Source organism: Ascaphus truei, chromosome 3 (assembly GCF_040206685.1).
Source record: "Ascaphus truei isolate aAscTru1 chromosome 3, aAscTru1.hap1, whole genome shotgun sequence".
Classification (NCBI taxonomy): Eukaryota; Metazoa; Chordata; class Amphibia; order Anura; family Ascaphidae; genus Ascaphus; species Ascaphus truei.
In genome coordinates, this window is record NC_134485.1 from 381,796,075 (window position 1) to 381,819,643 (window position 23,569).

Below are 23,569 nucleotides of genomic sequence, written 5' to 3' on the forward strand. Positions count from 1 at the left end.
TGTAAATATTAGAAGGGGGCAGATCTCACCATTTAATTGCACATTTTCAGGATAGCTTTAGTTCTTCGTGCGTTTTATAATGAGACCCGACTGATCTGTGAAGCTTGTAGGTATAAATTTAAACACAGAATTGTTAACCGCTGGGTCTATCCTATAATGGACCAGCGAGTTCAGAACTACATGTAGTTTGTTCATAATCTTTGGATAATTCCACAAGTCTTTTTGAGGTGCATTGCAATGGGAATAAATGACACAGAAACGGTGTGAATTCCGTCTGCCCAGAGCAGGCTAAATAGTGACCGGGCACCTCAGAGTGTCAGAAAAATAGAGAAGAAACGCATTCCATCATGGGTCAAGTTCAAATCACTTTGCGTGCTGCCAGCTGTGCTACGCCCAGCCACAGACTATACCAGAACACAAAACCGGTGGGAGACTCCTCCATTAATGCTGAATATTTTTTATGATTTATCAACGTTTTGGAGCTGGCAACAAAGGTGCGCGTGCACTGAAATGGGGGAAAATCATAACAAATATTCAACACCATTGAGGAGTCACCCAGCGTTTTCTTGTTGCACCTGAGGGTTACAGACACCTGTTTGGCTGTTTTTCTATGCCAGGGTACCAAAAGTGGTCATGCAGTATAGCAAAATCATACCATCATCAAGTATGAAAACGTAGTTACTTTAAACTATTGCAAGCTGGAAAAGTTTTACAAACCCAGCAGTTAGTTCTTGCTATAGGCTTGGGCAAATAATAAGTATTGTGTATTTACGCATCTGTGTATGTATGAGTACATATAAAGATCTCTGAGAATAAGGGATAACATTGTAACTGAACGGTTCATATAACGGCCAACTTTTCGTTACGCTGCTTTAATCCTGTGCTCGTGTTTAGAAAAGAATATTGATTATTCGTGGAGACCAGTAATGTGTGTGGAAGGGATATTGTAATGTGCGCGGAAGGGATATTGTACTGTAAGTGGAAGGGATATTGTAATGTGCGTGGAAGGGATATTGTAATGTGTGTGGAAGGGATATTGTAATGTGCGTGGAAGGGATATTGTAATGTGTGTGGAAGGGATATTGTAATGTGTGTGGAAGGGATATTGTAATGTGTGTGGAAGGGATATTGTAATGTGCGTGGAAGGGATATTGTAATGTGCGTGGAAGGGATATTGTACTGTAAGTGGAAGGGATATTGTAATGTGCGTGGAAGGGATATTGTAATGTGTGTGGAAGGGATATTGTAATGTGCGTGGAAGGGATATTGTAATGTGTGTGGAAGGGATATTGTAATGTGTGTGGAAGGGATATTGTAATGTGCGCGGAAGGGATATTGTAATGTGCGTGGAAGGGATATTGTAATGTGCGTGGAAGGGATATTGTAATGTGTGTGGAAGGGATATTGTAATGTGCGTGGAAGGGATATTGTAATGTGTGTGGAAGGGATATTGTAATGTGTGTGGAAGGGATATTGTAATGTGCGTGGAAGGGATATTGTAATGTGCGTGGAAGGGATATTGTAATGTGCGTGGAAGGGATATTGTAATGTGCGTGGAAGGGATATTGTAATGTGTGTGGAAGGGATATTGTAATGTGCGTGGAAGGGATATTGTAATGTGTGTGGAAGGGATATAGTAATGTGCGTGGAAGGGATATTGTAATGTGTGTGGAAGGGATATTGTAATGTGCGTGGAAGGGATATTGTAATGTGTGTGGAAGGGATATTGTAATGTGTGTGGAAGGGATATTGTAATGTGCGTGGAAGGGATATTGTAATGTGCGTGGAAGGGATATTGTAATGTGTGTGGAAGGGATATTGTAATGTGTGTGGAAGGGATATAGTAATGTGCGTGGAAGGGATATTGTAATGTGTGTGGAAGGGATATTGTAATGTGTGTGGAAGGGATGTTGTAATGTGCGTGGAAGGGATATTGTAATGTGCGTGGAAGGGATATTGTAATGTGTGTGGAAGGGATATTGTAATGTGTGTGGAAGGGATATTGTAATGTGTGTGGAAGGGATATTGTAATGTGCGTGGAAGGGATATTGTAATGTGTGTGGAAGGGATATTGTAATGTGTGTGGAAGGGATATTGTAATGTGCGTGGAAGGGATATTGTAATGTGTGTGGAAGGGATATAGTAATGTGCGTGGAAGGGATATTGTAATGTGTGTGGAAGGGATATTGTAATGTGTGTGGAAGGGATATTGTAATGTGTGCGGAAGGGATATTGTAATGTGCGTGGAAGGGATATTGTAATGTGCGTGGAAGGGATATTGTAATGTGTGTGGAAGGGATATTGTAATGTGCGTGGAAGGGATATTGTAATGTGCGTGGAAGGGATATTGTAATGTGCGTGGAAGGGATATTGTAATGTGTGTGGAAGGATATTGTAATGTGCGTGGAAGGATATTGTAATGTGCGCGGAGGGATATTGTAATGTGTGTGTGGAAGGGATATTGTAATGTGCGTGGAAGGGATATTGTAATGTGTGTGGAAGGGATATTGTAATGTGCGTGAAGGATATTGTAATGTGCGCGGAAGGGATATTGTAATGTGCGTGGAAGGGATATTGTAATGTGTGTGGAAGGGATATTGTAATGTGTGTGGAAGGGATATTGTAATGTGTGTGTGGAAGGGATATTGTAATGTGTGTGTGGAAGGGATATTGTAATGTGTGTGTGGAAGGGATATTGTAATGTGTGTGTGGAAGGGATATTGTACTGTGTGTGGAAGGGATATTGTAATGTGCGTGAAGGGATATTGTAAGTGTTGGAAGGGATATTGTAATGTGTGCGGAAGGGATATTGTAATGTGTGTGAAGGATATTGTAATGTGCGTGGAAGGGATATGTAATGTGTGTGAAGGATATTGTAATGTGTGGAAGGGATATTGTAATGTGTGCGGAAGGGATATTGTAATGTGCGTGGAAGGGATATTGTAATGTGCGTGAAGGGATATTGTAATGTGTGGTGGAAGGGATATTGTAATGTGCGTGGAAGGGATATTGTAATGTGTGTGGAAGGGATATTGTAATGTGCGTGGAAGGGATATGTAATGTGCGTGGAAGGGATATTGTAATGTGTGTGGAAGGGATATTGTAATGTGCGTGGAAGGGATATTGTAATGTGCGTGGAAGGGATATTGTAATGTGCGTGGAAGGGATATTGTAATGTGCGTGGAAGGATATTGTAATGTGCGTGGAAGGGATATTGTAATGTGTGTGGAAGGGATATTGTAATGTGCGTGGAAGGGATATAGTAATGTGCGTGGAAGGGATATTGTAATGTGCGTGGAAGGGATATTGTAATGTGTGTGGAAGGGATATTGTAATGTGCGTGGAAGGGATATTGTAATGTGCGTGGAAGGGATATTGTAATGTGTGTGGAAGGGATATTGTAATGTGCGTGGAAGGGATATTGTAATGTGCGTGGAAGGATATTGTAATGTGCGTGGAAGGGATATTGTAATGTGCGTGGAAGGGATATTGTAATGTGCGCGGAAGGGATATTGTAATGTGCGTGGAAGGGATATTGTAATGTGTGTGGAAGGGATATTGTAATGTGCGTGGAAGGGATATTGTAATGTGCGTGGAAGGGATATTGTAATGTGCGTGGAAGGGATATTGTAATGTGCGTGGAAGGGATATTGTAATGTGCGCGGAAGGGATATTGTAATGTGCGTGGAAGGGATATTGTAATGTGCGCGGAAGGGATATTGTAATGTGCGTGGAAGGGATATTGTAATGTGGGTGGAAGGGATATTGTAATGTGCGTGGAAGGGATATTGTAATGTGTGTGTGGAAGGGATATTGTAATGTGCGTGGAAGGGATATTGTAATGTGCGTGGAAGGGATATTGTAATGTGTGTGGAAGGGATATTGTAATGTGCGTGGAAGGGATATTGTAATGTGCGTGGAAGGGATGTTGTAATGTGTGTGGAAGGGATGTTGTAATGTGTGTGGAAGGGATATTGTAATGTGTGTGGAAGGGATATTGTAATGTGTGTGGAAGGGATATTGTAATGTGCGTGGAAGGGATATTGTAATGTGTGTGGAAGGGATATTGTAATGTGCGCGGAAGGGATATTGTAATGTGTGTGTGGAAGGGATATTGTAATGTGTGTGGAAGGGATGTTGTAATGTGTGTGGAAGGGATATTGTAATGTGTGTGGAAGGGATATTGTAATGTGCGTGGAAGGGATATTGTAATGTGTGTGTGGAAGGGATATTGTAATGTGCGTGGAAGGGATATTGTAATGTGTGTGGAAGGGATATTGTAATGTGCGTGGAAGGGATATTGTAATGTGCGTGGAAGGGATATTGTAATGTGCGTGGAAGGGATATTGTAATGTGTGTGGAAGGGATATTGTAATGTGCGTGGAAGGGATATTGTAATGTGTGTGTGGAAGGGATATTGTAATGTGCGTGGAAGGGATATTGTAATGTGTGTGGAAGGGATATTGTAATGTGTGTGGAAGGGATATTGTAATGTGCGTGGAAGGGATATTGTAATGTGTGTGGAAGGGATATTGTAATGTGTGTGGAAGGGATATTGTAATGTGTGTGGAAGGGATATTGTAATGTGCGTGGAAGGGATATTGTAATGTGTGTGTGGAAGGGATATTGTAATGTGCGTGGAAGGGATATTGTAATGTGTGTGGAAGGATATTGTAATGTGCGTGGAAGGGATATTGTAATGTGCGTGGAAGGGATATTGTAATGTGCGTGGAAGGGATATTGTAATGTGCGTGGAAGGGATATTGTAATGTGTGTGTGGAAGGGATATTGTAATGTGCGTGGAAGGGATATTGTAATGTGCGTGGAAGGGATATTGTAATGTGCGTGGAAGGGATATTGTAATGTGCGTGGAAGGGATATTGTAATGTGCGTGGAAGGGATATTGTAATGTGTGTGGAAGGGATATTGTAATGTGCGTGGAAGGGATATTGTAATGTGCGCGGAAGGGATATTGTAATGTGTGTGTGGAAGGGATATTGTAATGTGTGTGGAAGGGATGTTGTAATGTGTGTGGAAGGGATATTGTAATGTGTGTGGAAGGGATATTGTAATGTGCGTGGAAGGGATATTGTAATGTGTGTGGAAGGGATATTGTAATGTGCGTGGAAGGGATATTGTAATGTGTGTGTGGAAGGGATATTGTAATGTGTGTGGAAGGGATATTGTAATGTGTGTGTGGAAGGGATATTGTAATGTGCGTGGAAGGGATATTGTAATGTGTGTGTGGAAGGGATGTTGTAATGTGTGTGGAAGGGATATTGTAATGTGCGCGGAAGGGATATTGTAATGTGTGTGTGGAAGGGATATTGTAATGTGTGTGGAAGGGATGTTGTAATGTGTGTGGAAGGGATATTGTAATGTGTGTGGAAGGATATTGTAATGTGCGTGGAAGGGATATTGTAATGTGTGTGGAAGGGATATTGTAATGTGCGTGGAAGGGATATTGTAATGTGTGTGTGAAGGGATATTGTAATGTGTGTGGAAGGGATATTGTAATGTGTGTGGAAGGGATATTGTAATGTGCGTGGAAGGGATATTGTAATGTGCGTGGAAGGGATATTGTAATGTGCGCGGAAGGGATATTGTAATGTGTGTGGAAGGGATATTGTAATGTGTGTGGAAGGGATATTGTAATGTGCGTGGAAGGGATATTGTAATGTGCGTGGAAGGGATATTGTAATGTGTGTGGAAGGGATATTGTAATGTGCGTGGAAGGGATATTGTAATGTGCGTGGAAGGGATATTGTAATGTGCGTGGAAGGGATATTGTAATGTGCGTGGAAGGGATATTGTAATGTGCGTGGAAGGGATATTGTAATGTGCGCGGAAGGGATATTGTAATGTGTGTGTGGAAGGGATATTGTAATGTGTGTGGAAGGGATATTGTAATGTGTGTGTGGAAGGGATATTGTAATGTGTGTGGAAGGGATATTGTAATGTGTGTGGAAGGGATATTGTAATGTGCGTGGAAGGGATATTGTAATGTGTGTGGAAGGGATATTGTAATGTGTGTGGAAGGGATATTGTAATGTGCGTGGAAGGGATATTGTAATGTGTGTGGAAGGGATATTGTAATGTGTGTGGAAGGGATATTGTAATGTGTGTGGAAGGGATATTGTAATGTGCGTGGAAGGGATATTGTAATGTGTGTGGAAGGGATATTGTAATGTGTGTGTGGAAGGATATTGTAATGTGCGTGGAAGGGATATTGTAATGTGTGTGGAAGGGATATTGTAATGTGTGTGGAAGGGATATTGTAATGTGTGTGGAAGGATATTGTAATGTGTGTGGAAGGGATATTGTAATGTGTGCGTGGAAGGGATATTGTAATGTGCGCGGAAGGGATATTGTAATGTGCGTGGAAGGGATATTGTAATGTGTGTGTGGAAGGGATATTGTAATGTGTGTGGAAGGGATATTGTAATGTGTGTGGAAGGGATATTGTAATGTGCGTGGAAGGGATATTGTAATGTGCGTGGAAGGGATATTGTAATGTGCGTGGAAGGGATATTGTAATGTGCGTGGAAGGGATATTGTAATGTGCGTGGAAGGGATATTGTAATGTGCGTGGAAGGGATATTGTAATGTGCGCGGAAGGGATATTGTAATGTGTGTGGAAGGGATATTGTAATGTGCGTGGAAGGGATATTGTAATGTGTGTGGAAGGGATATTGTAATGTGCGCGGAAGGATATTGTAATGTGCGTGGAAGGGATATTGTAATGTGCGTGGAAGGGATATTGTAATGTGCGTGGAAGGGATATTGTAATGTGCGTGGAAGGGATATTGTAATGTGTGTGGAAGGGATATTGTAATGTGCGCGGAAGGGATATTGTAATGTGTGTGGAAGGGATATTGTAATGTGTGTGGAAGGGATATTGTAATGTGCGTGGAAGGGATATTGTAATGTGTGTGGAAGGGATATTGTAATGTGCGTGGAAGGGATATTGTAATGTGTGTGGAAGGGATATTGTAATGTGCGTGGAAGGGATATTGTAATGTGCGTGGAAGGATATAGTAATGTGCGTGGAAGGGATATTGTAATGTGTGTGTGGAAGGGATATTGTAATGTGTGTGGAAGGGATATTGTAATGTGTGTGGAAGGGATATTGTAATGTGTGTGGAAGGGATATTGTAATGTGCGTGGAAGGGATATTGTAATGTGCGCGGAAGGGATATTGTAATGTGCGTGGAAGGGATATTGTAATGTGCGTGGAAGGGATATTGTAATGTGCGCGGAAGGGATATTGTAATGTGCGTGGAAGGGATATTGTAATGTGCGTGGAAGGGATATTGTAATGTGCGTGGAAGGGATATTGTAATGTGTGTGGAAGGGATATTGTAATGTGCGTGGAAGGGATATTGTAATGTGCGTGGAAGGGATATTGTAATGTGCGTGGAAGGGATATTGTAATGTGCGTGGAAGGGATATTGTAATGTGCGTGGAAGGGATATTGTAATGTGTGCGGAAGGGATATTGTAATGTGCGCGAAGGGATATTGTAATGTGTGCGGAAGGGATATTGTAATGTGCGCGGAAGGGATATTGTAATGTGTGTGTGGAAGGGATATTGTAATGTGCGCGGAAGGGATATTGTAATGTGTGTGTGGAAGGGATATTGTAATGTGTGTGGAAGGGATATTGTAATGTGCGTGGAAGGGATATTGTAATGTGCGTGGAAGGGATATTGTAATGTGCGTGGAAGGGATATTGTAATGTGCGTGGAAGGGATATTGTAATGTGTGTGGAAGGGATATTGTAATGTGGGTGGAAGGGATATTGTAATGTGTGTGGAAGGAATATTGTAATGTGTGTGGAAGGGATATTGTAATGTGTGCGGAAGGGATATTGTAATGTGCGTGGAAGGGATATTGTAATGTGTGTGGAAGGATATTGTAATGTGCGTGGAAGGGATATTGTAATGTGTGCGGAAGGGATATTGTAATGTGCGCGGAAGGGATATTGTAATGTGTGTGGAAGGGATATTGTAATGTGTGTGGAAGGGATATTGTAATGTGTGTGGAAGGGATATTGTAATGTGTGTGGAAGGGATATTGTAATGTGCGTGGAAGGATATTGTAATGTGCGTGGAAGGGATATTGTAATGTGTGTGTGGAAGGATATTGTAATGTGCGTGGAAGGGATATTGTAATGTGTGTGGAAGGGATATTGTAATGTGCGTGGAAGGGATATTGTAATGTGCGTGGAAGGGATATTGTAATGTGCGTGGAAGGGATATTGTAATGTGCGTGGAAGGGATATTGTAATGTGCGTGGAAGGGATATTGTAATGTGCGTGGAAGGGATATTGTAATGTGCGTGGAAGGGATATTGTAATGTGTGTGGAAGGGATATTGTAATGTGTGTGGAAGGGATATTGTAATGTGTGTGGAAGGGATATTGTAATGTGCGTGGAAGGGATATTGTAATGTGCGTGGAAGGATATTGTAATGTGCGTGGAAGGGATATTGTAATGTGTGTGTGGAAGGGATATTGTAATGTGCGTGGAAGGGATATTGTAATGTGCGCGGAAGGGATATTGTAATGTGCGCGGAAGGGATATTGTAATGTGTGTGGAAGGGATATTGTAATGTGTGTGGAAGGGATATTGTAATGTGCGTGGAAGGGATATTGTAATGTGCGTGGAAGGGATATTGTAATGTGCGTGGAAGGGATATTGTAATGTGCGTGGAAGGGATATTGTAATGTGTGTGGAAGGATATTGTAATGTGTGTGGAAGGGATATTGTAATGTGTGTGGAAGGGATATTGTAATGTGCGTGGAAGGGATATTGTAATGTGCGCGGAAGGGATATTGTAATGTGCGTGGAAGGGATATTGTAATGTGTGTGGAAGGATATTGTAATGTGCGTGGAAGGGATATTGTAATGTGTGTGGAAGGGATGTTGTAATGTGCGTGGAAGGGATATTGTAATGTGTGTGGAAGGGATATTGTAATGTGTGTGTGGAAGGGATATTGTAATGTGCGTGGAAGGGATATTGTAATGTGCGTGGAAGGGATATTGTAATGTGTGTGGAAGGGATATTGTAATGTGCGTGGAAGGGATATTGTAATGTGCGCGGAAGGGATATTGTAATGTGCGCGGAAGGGATATTGTAATGTGCGTGGAAGGGATATTGTAATGTGTGTGGAAGGGATATTGTAATGTGTGTGGAAGGGATATTGTAATGTGCGTGGAAGGGATATTGTAATGTGCGTGGAAGGGATATTGTAATGTGTGTGGAAGGGATATTGTAATGTGTGTGGAAGGGATATTGTAATGTGCGTGGAAGGGATATTGTAATGTGCGTGGAAGGGATGTTGTAATGTGCGTGGAAGGGATATTGTAATGTGCGTGGAAGGGATATTGTAATGTGTGTGGAAGGATATTGTAATGTGCGTGGAAGGGATATTGTAATGTGTGTGGAAGGGATATTGTAATGTGCGTGGAAGGGATATTGTAATGTGTGTGGAAGGGATATTGTAATGTGCGTGGAAGGGATATTGTAATGTGTGTGGAAGGGATATTGTAATGTGTGTGGAAGGGATATTGTAATGTGCGTGGAAGGGATATTGTAATGTGCCTGGAAGGGATATTGTAATGTGCGTGGAAGGGATATTGTAATGTGTGTGGAAGGGATATTGTAATGTGCGTGGAAGGATATTGTAATGTGCGTGGAAGGGATATTGTAATGTGCGTGGAAGGGATATTGTAATGTGGGTGGAAGGGATATTGTAATGTGCGTGGAAGGGATATTGTAATGTGTGTGGAAGGGATATTGTAATGTGTGTGGAAGGGATATTGTAATGTGCGTGGAAGGGATATTGTAATGTGTGTGGAAGGGATATTGTAATGTGCGTGGAAGGGATATTGTAATGTGCGTGGAAGGGATATTGTAATGTGTGTGGAAGGGATATTGTAATGTGCGTGGAAGGGATATTGTAATGTGTGTGGAAGGGATATTGTAATGTGCGTGGAAGGGATATTGTAATGTGCGTGGAAGGGATATTGTAATGTGCGTGGAAGGGATATTGTAATGTGTGTGGAAGGGATATTGTAATGTGTGTGGAAGGGATATTGTAATGTGCGTGGAAGGGATATTGTACTGTGCGTGGAAGGGATATTGTACTGTGCGTTATTGTAATGTGTGTGGAAGGGATATTGTAATGTGCGCGGAAGGGATATTGTACTGTGCGTGGAAGGGATATTGTAATGTGTGTGGAAGGGATAGTGTAATGTGTGTGGAAGGGATATTGTAATGTGTGTGGAAGGGATATTGTAATGTGTGTGGAAGGGATATTGTAATGTGTGTGGAAGGGATATTGTAATGTGTGTGGAAGGGATATTGTAATGTGTGTGGAAGGGATATTGTAATGTGTGTGGAAGGGATATTGTAATGTGTGTGGAAGGGATATTGTAATGTGTGTGGAAGGGATATTGTAATGTGCGTGGAAGGGATATTGTAATGTGCGTGGAAGGGATATTGTAATGTGTGTGGAAGGGATATTGTAATGTGCGTGGAAGGGATATTGTAATGTGCGTGGAAGGGATATTGTAATGTGTGTGGAAGGGATATTGTAATGTGCGTGGAAGGGATATTGTAATGTGCGTGGAAGGGATATTGTAATGTGCGTGGAAGGGATATTGTAATGTGCGTGGAAGGGATATTGTAATGTGTGTGGAAGGGATATTGTAATGTGCGTGGAAGGGATATTGTAATGTGTGTGGAAGGGATATTGTAATGTGCGTGGAAGGGATATTGTAATGTGCGCGGAAGGGATATTGTAATGTGCGTGGAAGGGATATTGTAATGTGCGTGGAAGGGATATTGTAATGTGTGTGGAAGGGATATTGTAATGTGCGTGGAAGGGATATAGTAATGTGCGTGGAAGGGATATTGTAATGTGTGTGGAAGGGATATTGTAATGTGTGTGGAAGGGATATTGTAATGTGTGTGTGGAAGGGATATTGTAATGTGCGTGGAAGGGATATTGTAATGTGCGTGGAAGGGATGTTGTAATGTGCGTGGAAGGGATATTGTAATGTGCGTGGAAGGGATATTGTAATGTGCGTGGAAGGGATATTGTAATGTGCGTGGAAGGGATATTGTAATGTGTGTGGAAGGGATATTGTAATGTGCGTGGAAGGGATATTGTAATGTGTGTGGAAGGGATATTGTAATGTGCGTGGAAGGGATATAGTAATGTGCGTGGAAGGGATATTGTAATGTGTGTGGAAGGGATATTGTAATGTGTGTGGAAGGGATATAGTAATGTGTGTGGAAGGGATATAGTAATGTGTGTGTGGAAGGGATATTGTAATGTGTGTGGAAGGGATATTGTAATGTGCGTGGAAGGGATATTGTAATGTGTGTGGAAGGGATATTGTAATGTGCGTGGAAGGGATATTGTAATGTGCGTGGAAGGGATATTGTAATGTGTGTGTGGAAGGGATATTGTAATGTGCGTGGAAGGGATATTGTAATGTGCGTGGAAGGGATATTGTAATGTGTGTGTGGAAGGGATATTGTAATGTGTGTGGAAGGGATATTGTAATGTGCGTGGAAGGGATGTTGTAATGTGCGTGGAAGGGATATTGTAATGTGTGTGGAAGGGATATTGTAATGTGTGTGGAAGGGATATTGTAATGTGCGTGGAAGGGATATTGTAATGTGTGTGGAAGGGATATTGTAATGTGTGTGGAAGGGATATTGTAATGTGCGTGGAAGGGATATTGTAATGTGCGTGGAAGGGATATTGTAATGTGTGTGGAAGGGATATTGTAATGTGCGTGGAAGGGATATTGTAATGTGCGTGGAAGGGATATTGTAATGTGTGTGGAAGGGATATTGTAATGTGCGTGGAAGGGATATTGTAATGTGCGTGGAAGGGATGTTGTAATGTGCGTGGAAGGGATATTGTAATGTGCGTGGAAGGGATATTGTAATGTGCGTGGAAGGGATATTGTAATGTGTGTGGAAGGGATATTGTAATGTGCGTGGAAGGGATATTGTAATGTGTGTGGAAGGGATATTGTAATGTGCGTGGAAGGGATATTGTAATGTGTGTGGAAGGGATATTGTAATGTGAGTGGAAGGGATATTGTAATGTGCGTGGAAGGGATATTGTAATGTGTGCGGAAGGGATATTGTAATGTGCGTGGAAGGGATATTGTAATGTGCGTGGAAGGGATATTGTAATGTGTGTGGAAGGGATATTGTAATGTGTGTGGAAGGGATATTGTAATGTGTGTGGAAGGGATATTGTAATGTGCGTGGAAGGGATATTGTAATGTGCGTGGAAGGGATATTGTAATGTGCGTGGAAGGGATATTGTAATGTGCGTGGAAGGGATATTGTAATGTGTGCGGAAGGGATATTGTAATGTGCGTGGAAGGGATATTGTAATGTGAGTGGAAGGGATATTGTAATGTGCGTGGAAGGGATATTGTAATGTGTGTGGAAGGGATATTGTAATGTGCGCGGAAGGGATATTGTAATGTGCGTGGAAGGGATATTGTAATGTGCGTGGAAGGGATATTGTAATGTGTGTGGAAGGGATATTGTAATGTGCGTGGAAGGGATATTGTAATGTGTGTGGAAGGGATATTGTAATGTGCGTGGAAGGGATATTGTAATGTGCGTGGAAGGGATATTGTAATGTGCGTGGAAGGGATATTGTAATGTGCGTGGAAGGGATATTGTAATGTGTGTGGAAGGGATATTGTAATGTGTGTGGAAGGGATATTGTAATGTGCGTGGAAGGGATATTGTAATGTGTGTGTGGAAGGGATATTGTAATGTGCGTGGAAGGGATATTGTAATGTGCGTGGAAGGGATATTGTAATGTGCGTGGAAGGGATATTGTAATGTGCGTGGAAGGGATATTGTAATGTGCGTGGAAGGGATATTGTAATGTGCGTGGAAGGGATATTGTAATGTGTGTGGAAGGGATATTGTAATGTGTGTGGAAGGGATATTGTAATGTGCGTGGAAGGGATATTGTAATGTGCGTGGAAGGGATATTGTAATGTGCGCGGAAGGGATATTGTAATGTGCGCGGAAGGGATATTGTAATGTGCGTGGAAGGGATATTGTAATGTGCGTGGAAGGGATATTGTAATGTGCGCGGAAGGGATATTGTAATGTGCGCGGAAGGGATATTGTAATGTGCGTGGAAGGGATATTGTAATGTGCGTGGAAGGGATATTGTAATGTGCGTGGAAGGGATATTGTAATGTGCGTGGAAGGGATATTGTAATGTGCGTGGAAGGGATATTGTAATGTGCGTGGAAGGGATATTGTAATGTGCGTGGAAGGGATATTGTAATGTGCGTGGAAGGGATATTGTAATGTGCGTGGAAGGGATATTGTAATGTGCGTGGAAGGGATATTGTAATGTGCGTGGAAGGGATATTGTAATGTGCGTGGAAGGGATATTGTAATGTGCGTGGAAGGGATATTGTAATGTGCGTGGAAGGGATATTGTAATGTGCGTGGAAGGGATATTGTAATGCGCGGAAGGGATATTGTAATGCGCGGAAGGGATATTGTAATGTGCGTGGAAGGGATATTGTAATGTGTGTGGAAGGGATATTGTAATGTGCGTGGAAGGGATATTGTAATGTGTGTGGAAGGGATATTGTAATGTGTGTGGAAGGGATATTGTAATGTGTGTGTGGAAGGGATATTGTAATGTGTGTGGAAGGGATATTGTAATGTGTGTGTGGAAGGGATATTGTAATGTGCGTGGAAGGGATATTGTAATGTGCGTGGAAGGGATATTGTAATGTGCGTGGAAGGGATATTGTAATGTGCGTGGAAGGGATATTGTAATGTGCGTGGAAGGGATATTGTAATGTGCGTGGAAGGGATATTGTAATGTGCGTGGAAGGGATATTGTAATGTGCGTGGAAGGGATATTGTAATGTGCGTGGAAGGGATATTGTAATGTGCGTGGAAGGGATATTGTAATGTGCGTGGAAGGGATATTGTAATGTGTGTGGAAGGGATAGAAGGGATATTGTAATGTGTGTGGAAGGGATATTGTAATGTGCGTGGAAGGGATATTGTAATGTGCGTGGAAGGGATATTGTAATGTGCGTGGAAGGGATATTGTAATGTGCGTGGAAGGGATATTGTAATGTGTGTGGAAGGGATATTGTAATGTGCGTGGAAGGGATATTGTAATGTGCGTGGAAGGGATATTGTAATGTGCGTGGAAGGGATATTGTAATGTGCGTGGAAGGGATATTGTAATGTGCGTGGAAGGGATATTGTAATGTGCGTGGAAGGGATATTGTAATGTGCGTGGAAGGGATATTGTAATGTGTGTGTGGAAGGGATATTATTGTAATGTGCGTGGAAGGGATATTGTAATGTGCGTGGAAGGGATATTGTAATGTGCGTGGAAGGGATATTGTAATGTGTGCGGAAGGGATATTGTAATGTGCGTGGAAGGGATATTGTAATGTGTGTGGAAGGGATATTGTAATGTGCGTGGAAGGGATATTGTAATGTGCGTGGAAGGGATATTGTAATGTGCGTGGAAGGGATATTGTAATGTGTGTGGAAGGGATATTGTAATGTGCGTGGAAGGGATATTGTAATGTGCGTGGAAGGGATATTGTAATGTGTGCGTGGAAGGGATATTGTAATGTGCGTGGAAGGGATATTGTAATGTGCGCGAAGGGATATTGTAATGTGCGTGGAAGGGATATTGTAATGTGTGTGGAAGGGATATTGTAATGTGTGTGGAAGGGATATTGTACTGTGTGTGGAAGGGATATTGTAATGTGCGTGGAAGGGATGTTGTAATGTGCGTGGAAGGGATGTTGTAATGTGTGTGGAAGGGATATTGTAATGTGCGTGGAAGGGATATTGTAATGTGCGTGGAAGGGATATTGTAATGTGTGTGGAAGGGATATTGTAATGTGTGTGGAAGGGATATTGTAATGTGTGTGAAGGGATATTGTAATGTGCGTGGAAGGGATATTGTAATGTGCGTGGAAGGGATATTGTAATGTGCGTGGAAGGGATATTGTAATGTGTGTGGAAGGGATATTGTAATGTGCGTGGAAGGGATATTGTAATGTGCGTGGAAGGGATATTGTAATGTGCGTGGAAGGGATATAGTAATGTGCGTGGAAGGGATATTGTAATGTGCGTGGAAGGGATATTGTAATGTGCGTGGAAGGGATATAGTAATGTGCGTGGAAGGGATATTGTAATGTGCGTGGAAGGGATATTGTAATGTGTGTGGAAGGGATATTGTAATGTGTGTGTGGAAGGGATATTGTAATGTGTGTGGAAGGGATATTGTAATGTGTGTGGAAGGGATATTGTAATGTGTGTGGAAGGGATATTGTAATGTGCGTGGAAGGGATATTGTAATGTGCGTGGAAGGGATATTGTAATGTGCGTGGAAGGGATATTGTAATGTGCGCGAAGGGATATTGTAATGTGCGTGGAAGGGATATTGTAATGTGTGTGGAAGGGATATTGTAATGTGCGTGGAAGGGATATTGTAATGTGTGTGGAAGGGATATTGTAATGTGCGTGGAAGGGATATTGTAATGTGCGTGGAAGGGATATTGTAATGTGCGTGGAAGGGATATTGTAATGTGTGTGGAAGGGATATTGTAATGTGCGTGGAAGGGATATTGTAATGTGCGTGGAAGGGATATTGTAATGTGTGTGGAAGGGATATTGTAATGTGCGTGGAAGGGATATTGTAATGTGCGTGGAAGGGATATTGTAATGTGTGTGGAAGGGATATTGTAATGTGCGTGGAAGGGATATTGTAATGTGTGTGGAAGGGATATTGTAATGTGCGTGGAAGGGATATTGTAATGTGCGTGGAAGGGATATTGTAATGTGCGTGGAAGGGATATTGTAATGTGCGTGGAAGGGATGTTGTAATGTGCGTGGAAGGGATATTGTAATGTGTGTGGAAGGGATATTGTAATGTGCGTGGAAGGGATATTGTAATGTGCGTGGAAGGGATATTGTAATGTGCGTGGAAGGGATATTGTAATGTGCGTGGAAGGGATATTGTAATGTGTGTGGAAGGGATATTGTAATGTGCGTGGAAGGGATATTGTACTGTGCGTGGAAGGGATATTGTAATGTGCGTGGAAGGGATATTGTAATGTGCGTGGAAGGGATATTGTAATGTGCGTGGAAGGGATATTGTAATGTGTGTGGAAGGGATATTGTAATGTGCGTGGAAGGGATATTGTAATGTGCGTGGAAGGGATATTGTAATGTGCGTGGAAGGGATGTTGTAATGTGTGTGGAAGGGATATTGTAATGTGCGTGGAAGGGATATAGTAATGTGCGTGGAAGGGATATTGTAATGTGCGTGGAAGGGATATTGTAATGTGCGTGGAAGGGATATTGTAATGTGCGTGGAAGGGATGTTGTAATGTGCGTGGAAGGGATATTGTAATGTGCGTGGAAGGGATATTGTAATGTGCGTGGAAGGGATATAGTAATGTGCGTGGAAGGGATATTGTAATGTGCGTGGAAGGGATATTGTAATGTGTGTGGAAGGGATATTGTAATGTGTGTGGAAGGGATATTGTAATGTGCGTGGAAGGGATATTGTAATGTGTGTGGAAGGGATATTGTAATGTGCGTGGAAGGGATATTGTAATGTGCGTGGAAGGGATATTGTAATGTGCGTGGAAGGGATATTGTAATGTGCGTGGAAGGGATATTGTAATGTGTGTGGAAGGGATATTGTAATGTGTGTGGAAGGGATATTGTAATGTGCGTGGAAGGGATATTGTACTGTGCGTGGAAGGGATATTGTACTGTGCGTGGAAGGGATATTGTAATGTGTGTGGAAGGGATATTGTAATGTGCGCGGAAGGGATATTGTACTGTGCGTGGAAGGGATATTGTAATGTGTGTGGAAGGGATAGTGTAATGTGTGTGGAAGGGATATTGTAATGTGTGTGGAAGGGATATTGTAATGTGTGTGGAAGGGATATTGTAATGTGTGTGGAAGGGATATTGTAATGTGTGTGGAAGGGATATTGTAATGTGTGTGGAAGGGATATTGTAATGTGTGTGGAAGGGATATTGTAATGTGTGTGGAAGGGATATTGTAATGTGTGTGGAAGGGATATTGTACTGTGCGTGGAAGGGATATTGTAATGTGCGTGGAAGGGATATTGTAATGTGTGTGGAAGGGATATTGTAATGTGCGTGGAAGGGATATTGTAATGTGCGTGGAAGGGATATTGTAATGTGTGTGGAAGGGATATTGTAATGTGCGTGGAAGGGATATTGTAATGTGCGTGGAAGGGATATTGTAATGTGCGCGGAAGGGATATTGTAATGTGCGTGGAAGGGATATTGTAATGTGTGTGGAAGGGATATTGTAATGTGCGTGGAAGGGATATTGTAATGTGTGTGTGGAAGGGATATTGTAATGTGCGTGGAAGGGATATTGTAATGTGCGCGGAAGGGATATTGTAATGTGCGTGGAAGGGATATTGTAATGTGTGTGGAAGGGATATTGTAATGTGCGTGGAAGGGATATAGTAATGTGCGTGGAAGGGATATTGTAATGTGTGTGGAAGGGATATTGTAATGTGTGTGGAAGGGATATTGTAATGTGTGTGTGGAAGGGATATTGTAATGTGCGTGGAAGGGATATTGTAATGTGCGTGGAAGGGATGTTGTAATGTGCGTGGAAGGGATATTGTAATGTGCGTGGAAGGGATATTGTAATGTGCGTGGAAGGGATATTGTAATGTGTGTGGAAGGGATATTGTAATGTGCGTGGAAGGGATATTGTAATGTGCGTGGAAGGGATATTGTAATGTGCGCGGAAGGGATGTTGTAATGTGCGTGGAAGGGATGTTGTAATGTGCGCGGAAGGGATATTGTAATGTGCGTGGAAGGGATATTGTAATGTGCGTGGAAGGGATATTGTAATGTGTGTGGAAGGGATATTGTAATGTGCGTGGAAGGGATATTGTAATGTGCGTGGAAGGGATATTGTAATGTGTGTGGAAGGGATATTGTAATGTGCGTGGAAGGGATATTGTAATGTGCGTGGAAGGGATATTGTAATGTGCGTGGAAGGGATATTGTAATGTGCGTGGAAGGGATATTGTAATGTGCGTGGAAGGGATATTGTAATGTGCGTGGAAGGGATATTGTAATGTGCGTGGAAGGGATATTGTAATGTGTGTGGAAGGGATATTGTAATGTGTGTGGAAGGGATATTGTAATGTGCGTGGAAGGGATATTGTAATGTGCGTGGAAGGGATGTTGTAATGTGCGTGGAAGGGATATTGTAATGTGCGTGGAAGGGATATTGTAATGTGGGTGGAAGGGATATTGTAATGTGTGTGGAAGGGATATTGTAATGTGCGTGGAAGGGATATTGTAATGTGCGTGGAAGGGATATTGTAATGTGCGTGGAAGGGATATTGTAATGTGCGTGGAAGGGATATTGTAATGTGCGTGGAAGGGATATTGTAATGTGCGTGGAAGGGATATTGTAATGTGTGTGGAAGGGATATTGTAATGTGCGTGGAAGGGATATTGTAATGTGTGTGTGGAAGGGATATTGTAATGTGCGTGGAAGGGATATTGTAATGTGTGTGTGGAAGGGATATTGTAATGTGCGTGGAAGGGATATTGTAATGTGCGTGGAAGGGATATTGTAATGTGCGTGGAAGGGATATTGTAATGTGTGTGTGGAAGGGATATTGTAATGTGCGTGGAAGGGATATTGTAATGTGCGTGGAAGGGATATTGTAATGTGCGTGGAAGGGATGTTGTAATGTGCGTGGAAGGGATATTGTAATGTGCGTGGAAGGGATATTGTAATGTGCGTGGAAGGGATATTGTAATGTGCGTGGAAGGGATATTGTAATGTGCGTGGAAGGGATATTGTAATGTGCGTGGAAGGGATATTGTAATGTGCGTGGAAGGGATATTGTAATGTGTGTGGAAGGGATATTGTAATGTGTGTGGAAGGGATATTGTAATGTGCGTGGAAGGGATATTGTAATGTGCGTGGAAGGGATATTGTAATGTGCGTGGAAGGGATATTGTAATGTGCGCGGAAGGGATATTGTAATGTGCGCGGAAGGGATATTGTAATGTGCGTGGAAGGGATATTGTAATGTGTGTGGAAGGGATATTGTAATGTGCGTGGAAGGGATATTGTAATGTGCGTGGAAGGGATATTGTAATGTGTGTGGAAGGGATATTGTAATGTGCGTGGAAGGGATATTGTAATGTGCGTGGAAGGGATATTGTAATGTGCGTGGAAGGGATATTGTAATGTGCGTGGAAGGATATTGTAATGTGCGTGGAAGGGATATTGTAATGTGCGTGGAAGGGATATTGTAATGTGCGTGGAAGGGATATTGTAATGTGCGTGGAAGGGATATTGTAATGTGCGTGGAAGGGATATTGTAATGCGCGGAAGGGATATTGTAATGCGCGGAAGGGATATTGTAATGTGCGTGGAAGGGATATTGTAATGTGTGTGGAAGGGATATTGTAATGTGCGTGGAAGGGATATTGTAATGTGTGTGGAAGGGATATTGTAATGTGTGTGGAAGGGATATTGTAATGTGTGTGTGGAAGGGATATTGTAATGTGCGTGGAAGGGATATTGTAATGTGCGTGGAAGGGATATTGTAATGTGCGTGGAAGGATATTGTAATGTGTGTGGAAGGGATATTGTAATGTGCGTGGAAGGGATATTGTAATGTGCGTGGAAGGGATATTGTAATGTGCGTGGAAGGGATATTGTAATGTGTGGGTGGAAGGGATATTGTAATGTGCGTGGAAGGGATATTGTAATGTGTGTGGAAGGGATATTGTAATGTGCGTGGAAGGGATATTGTAATGTGTGGGTGGAAGGGATATTGTAATGTGTGTGTGGAAGGGATATTGTAATGTGTGTGGAAGGGATATTGTAATGTGCGTGGAAGGGATATTGTAATGTGCGTGGAAGGGATATTGTAATGTGCGTGGAAGGGATATTGTAATGTGCGTGGAAGGGATATTGTAATGTGCGTGGAAGGGATATTGTAATGTGCGTGGAAGGGATATTGTAATGTGCGTGGAAGGGATATTGTAATGTGTGTGGAAGGGATAGAAGGGATATTGTAATGTGTGTGGAAGGGATATTGTAATGTGCGTGGAAGGGATATTGTAATGTGCGTGGAAGGGATATTGTAATGTGCGTGGAAGGGATATTGTAATGTGCGTGGAAGGGATATTGTAATGTGTGTGGAAGGGATATTGTAATGTGTGTGGAAGGGATATTGTAATGTGCGTGGAAGGGATATTGTAATGTGCGTGGAAGGGATATTGTAATGTGCGTGGAAGGGATATTGTAATGTGTGTGGAAGGGATATTGTAATGTGCGTGGAAGGGATATTGTAATGTGCGTGGAAGGGATATTGTAATGTGTGTGTGGAAGGGATATTGTAATGTGCGCGAAGGGATATTGTACTGTGCGTGGAAGGGATATTGTAATGTGTGCGGAAGGGATATTGTAATGTGCGTGGAAGGGATATTGTAATGTGTGTGGAAGGGATATTGTAATGTGCGTGGAAGGGATATTGTAATGTGCGTGGAAGGGATATTGTAATGTGCGTGGAAGGGATATTGTAATGTGTGTGGAAGGGATATTGTAATGTGCGTGGAAGGGATATTGTAATGTGCGTGGAAGGGATATTGTAATGTGTGCGTGGAAGGGATATTGTAATGTGCGTGGAAGGGATATTGTAATGTGCGCGGAAGGGATATTGTAATGTGCGTGGAAGGGATATTGTAATGTGCGTGGAAGGGATATTGTAATGTGCGTGGAAGGGATATTGTAATGTGCGTGGAAGGGATATTGTAATGTGCGTGGAAGGGATATTGTAATGTGCGTGGAAGGGATATTGTAATGTGCGTGGAAGGGATATTGTAATGTGCGTGGAAGGGATATTGTAATGTGCGTGGAAGGGATATTGTAATGTGCGTGGAAGGGATATTGTAATGTGCGTGGAAGGGATATTGTAATGTGCGTGGAAGGGATATTGTAATGTGCGTGAAGGGATATTGTAATGCGCGTGGAAGGGATATTGTACTGTGTGTGGAAGGGATATTGTAATGTGCGTGGAAGGGATGTTGTAATGTGCGTGGAAGGGATATTGTAATGTGTGTGGAAGGGATATTGTAATGTGCGTGGAAGGGATGTTGTAATGTGCGTGGAAGGGATATTGTAATGTGTGTGGAAGGGATATTGTAATGTGTGTGGAAGGGATATTGTAATGTGCGTGGAAGGGATATTGTAATGTGCGTGGAAGGGATATTGTAATGTGCGTGGAAGGGATAGTAATGTGCGTGAAGGGATATTGTAATGTGCGTGGAAGGGATATTGTAATGTGCGTGGAAGGGATATAGTAATGTGCGTGGAAGGGATATTGTAATGTGCGTGGAAGGGATATTGTAATGTGTGTGGAAGGGATATTGTAATGTGTGTGGAAGGGATATTGTAATGTGCGTGGAAGGGATATTGTAATGTGTGTGTGGAAGGGATATTGTAATGTGCGTGGAAGGGATATTGTAATGTGTGTGGAAGGGATATTGTAATGTGCGCGGAAGGGATATTGTAATGTGCGTGGAAGGGATATTGTAATGTGTGTGGAAGGGATATTGTAATGTGTGTGGAAGGGATATTGTAATGTGCGTGGAAGGGATATTGTAATGTGCGCGGAAGGGATATTGTAATGTGCGTGGAAGGGATATTGTAATGTGCGTGGAAGGGATATTGTAATGTGCGTGGAAGGGATATTGTAATGTGTGTGGAAGGGATATTGTAATGTGTGTGGAAGGGATATTGTAATGTGCGTGGAAGGGATATTGTAATGTGCGTGGAAGGGATATTGTAATGTGCGTGGAAGGGATATTGTAATGTGCGCGGAAGGGATATTGTAATGTGCGTGGAAGGGATATTGTAATGTGCGTGGAAGGGATATTGTAATGTGCGTGGAAGGGATATTGTAATGTGCGTGGAAGGGATATTGTAATGTGCGTGGAAGGGATATTGTAATGTGCGTGGAAGGGATATTGTAATGTGCGCGGAAGGGATATTGTAATGTGCGTGGAAGGGATATTGTAATGTGCGTGGAAGGGATATTGTAATGTGTGTGGAAGGGATATTGTAATGTGTGTGGAAGGGATATTGTAATGTGCGTGGAAGGGATATTGTAATGTGTGTGGAAGGGATATTGTAATGTGCGTGGAAGGGATATTGTAATGTGCGCGGAAGGGATATTGTAATGTGTGTGGAAGGGATATTGTAATGTGCGTGGAAGGGATATTGTAATGTGCGTGGAAGGGATATTGTAATGTGCGTGGAAGGGATATTGTAATGTGTGTGTGGAAGGGATATTGTAATGTGCGTGGAAGGGATATTGTAATGTGCGTGGAAGGGATATTGTAATGTGCGCGGAAGGGATATTGTAATGTGTGTGGAAGGGATATTGTAATGTGCGTGGAAGGGATATTGTAATGTGCGTGGAAGGGATATTGTAATGTGCGTGGAAGGGATATTGTAATGTGCGCGGAAGGGATATTGTAATGTGTGTGGAAGGGATATTGTAATGTGTGTGGAAGGGATATTGTAATGTGTGTGGAAGGGATATTGTAATGTGTGTGGAAGGGATATTGTAATGTGCGTGGAAGGGATATTGTAATGTGCGTGGAAGGGATATTGTAATGTGTGTGGAAGGGATATTGTAATGTGTGTGGAAGGGATATTGTAATGTGTGTGGAAGGGATATTGTAATGTGTGTGGAAGGGATATTGTAATGTGTGTGGAAGGGATATTGTAATGTGTGTGGAAGGGATATTGTAATGTGCGTGGAAGGGATATTGTAATGTGTGTGGAAGGGATATTGTAATGTGTGTGGAAGGGATATTGTAATGTGCTTGGAAGGGATATTGTAATGTGCGTGGAAGGGATATTGTAATGTGCGTGGAAGGGATATTGTAATGTGTGTGGAAGGGATATTGTAATGTGCGTGGAAGGGATATTGTAATGTGCGTGGAAGGGATATTGTAATGTGCGTGGAAGGGATATTGTAATGTGTGTGGAAGGGATATTGTAATGTGTGTGGAAGGGATGTTGTAATGTGCGTGGAAGGGATATTGTAATGTGCGTGGAAGGGATATTGTAATGTGCGCGGAAGGGATATTGTAATGTGCGTGGAAGGGATATTGTAATGTGCGTGGAAGGGATATTGTAATGTGCGTGGAAGGGATATTGTAATGTGCGTGGAAGGGATATTGTAATGTGCGTGGAAGGGATATTGTAATGTGCGTGGAAGGGATATTGTAATGTGCGTGGAAGGGATATTGTAATGTGCGTGGAAGGGATATTGTAATGTGCGTGGAAGGGATATTGTAATGTGCGTGGAAGGGATATTGTAATGTGTGTGGAAGGGATATTGTAATGTGCGTGGAAGGGATATTGTAATGTGCGTGGAAGGGATATTGTAATGTGCGAGGAAGGGAT

The 23,569-nt window shown here is 42.2% G+C and overlaps 1 protein-coding gene across 2 annotated transcripts in view; it reads left to right on the plus strand.

The window, feature by feature from the left end:
* Positions 1-23,569, plus strand: part of NPAT (nuclear protein, coactivator of histone transcription) — a 76,647-nt gene that overhangs the window by 21,077 nt on the left and 32,001 nt on the right. The gene's annotated exons all lie outside the window — the stretch shown is intronic.